The following is a 2,674-nucleotide window of genomic DNA, read 5'->3' on the forward strand; positions in this document are numbered from 1 at the left end:
ACTTATATGTAAACCTGATACTACCCGATTTATCTACATCAGCGATGCCCGCGCAGGGCACTTGCCTATAGAATTCTGCCAGCGCAGGGCACTTGCTTATGGAGTTCTGCCGGCGTTGGGCATGCCTGATCTACATACTTTATTTGTTGAGTCTGCAATCACCATTCTAAATCATATAAGAATCTTGCTAAAATCGAGCTGGAACTCCCTGTTTCTATGTTCGTTGCTGCGTGCTTTTCAAATTGTCGCTTTCCACTGGCTCTAAAAACTTAGAAATTTAGTTTGTGGCTTCGGTGGGTTGTGGGTTGTATCATATTGGCATAATACTTATGAATGTTCATACATAAGTATGTATGATTGTAGTGAGAAATTAATTAATACCCGCATATGAACACCGGAAAATCCTCTTAAAACCACAACAATTTCCTTTTCCTACGGATGTGTACCAAAAAAGCTAGCATCCGCAGGAAAAAGCACTAACAACATAAATAAGTAAAGACCCACTCGCTGATTTCTTAAAGTGAACGAATTCATTCACCGACTTGGCGAGTGGTCAGTATTAAATTAGAATTCGGTGCGTGCGGTTATCAAAGAAGTTTAGTTTAGCCACGCGGTCGGTAAAATATAGTGTAAAATGTGAAAATTAAGTAAAATATGTGAAATAGTGGTGCGCTGCATAAATCAAATACCGCGAGTGTAACAAAAGAAAATAGGCTATGTTATTAGTAGTGTAAAAAATATCGCAGTTTTCGTATTTCTTAAAATTACCGCTATATGGGAGGTAGGCGTGGTTATTATCCGATTTCGCCCATTTTCAATACCATCCGTCCCACGTCCAAAAGAAGTTCACGTACCAAGTTTCGTTAAGATATCTCAATTTTTACTTGAGTTATCGTGTGCACAGACGGACGGACGGACGGACAGACAGTCACCGCTTAATCGATTTCTCTTTTCATTCTGATCATTTATGTATACATTTGTCTATATCTATCTCGATTCGTTTTGCCTGTTACAAACAACCGTTATGTGAACAAAGTTATAATACCCTTGTGCACAAGTGCGCTCGGGTATAAAAATTCTTCTCTTCCTCGCAAATATAATCGACAAAACTAGGTTGGATACCGAAAAGTTATCGATTTAATCTGTGATAATTTTTAATTACGGTTTAACGAGGGACAAATTTTGTATGGATAATCACTTTTTCTAGTTACAGATCAGGTAGTTAAGCCCGAAAATGAGGATAACCTACTTATATGTAAACCTGATACTACCCGATTTATCTACATCAGCGATGCCCGCGCAGGGCACTTGCCTATAGAATTCTGCCAGCGCAGGGCACTTGCTTATGGAGTTCTGCCGGCGTTGGGCATGCCTGATCTACATACTTTATTTGTTGAGTCTGCAATCACCATCTAAATCAAATAAGAATCTTGCTAAAATCGAGGTGGAACTCCCTGTTTTCTATTAGTTCGTTGCTGTGTGCTTTTCAAATTGTCGCTTTCCACTGGCTCTAAAAACTTAGAAATTTAGTTTGTGGCTTCGGTGGGTTGTGTTGATCATATTGGCATAATACTTATGAATGTTCATACATAAGTATGTATGATTGTAGTGAGAAATTAATTAATATCCACGATATGAACAGCAGAAAACCTCTTAAAACCACAATATTCCTTTTCCTACGGATGTTACCAAAAAAGCTAGCATCCGCAGGAAAAGCACTAACAACATAAATAAAGACCCACTGCTGATTTCCTTAAAGTGAACGAATTCATTCACCGAGCTTGAGCGAGTGGTCAGTATTAAATTAGAATTCGGTGCGTGCGGTTATCAAAGATGTTTAGTTTAGCCACGCGGTCGGTAAAATATAGTGTAAAATAGATGATAGAATATGAAGTTGAGAAAATTTGGACTCAACGTGCAATCGAAGGATGCAAGTGAGCAAGAATGGAGAAAAATTCAGTAAACTAAGCACATGGACGCATGCACAATCAAATCGAAAGACGGCGAACGGCGCACTGTTTCTCCGTGTTAATTAAATTAATTGAATGCTGAAAAACAATACGCAGTAACAAGATAGGCTATGTTATTAGTAGTGAAATTCAATGCTACTTCGAAATGGCTGGTGGCTTCGTTCGTTGTTTTATTTAATGCCGTAAAATCCGGCTTTCATAAAAGAAAAGTGAAAAAATGCGTTAGAAAATATATATATCTGTAACTGATTATATATTATTTAAATAAATATAATATTTTAATGCATATAAATTAGTTTCTGAAATAAAATATGTAGTGATGTGAATGTAAAATGAATGAAAAATTGCGCAGCAGCATAAAGGTGTATTCGTCGTATTGGAAGCTCGTCGTGTGAACTTCTACGTGCAGATACATACTAGTTTAAATGTACAGTTATGTATTTATTAACCGACTTCCAAAAAAGGAGGAGGTTATCAGTTCGTCGGAATATTTTTTTTTTTTTTTTTTTTTTTATGTATGTTACCGCATAACTTTGGACCACGTCAACCGATTTCGATAATTCGGAAAGGTAGTGTCTCAGAGGTGGTCCCATACTAATCTAGTGTATATGTATGGATATACAAAAGGATCATACTTTCAGTGAGTTTTTAATGCTATATATTAAAACATTATATCGACGGCTGAGTGGAAGATCGACCTATTC

The sequence above is a fragment of the Rhagoletis zephyria genome, unplaced genomic scaffold, assembly GCF_001687245.7.
Source record: "Rhagoletis zephyria isolate East Lansing unplaced genomic scaffold, Rhagoletis_zephyria_1.1 Rzeph_scaffold_02624, whole genome shotgun sequence".
In the NCBI taxonomy this organism is placed as follows: Eukaryota; Metazoa; Arthropoda; class Insecta; order Diptera; family Tephritidae; genus Rhagoletis; species Rhagoletis zephyria.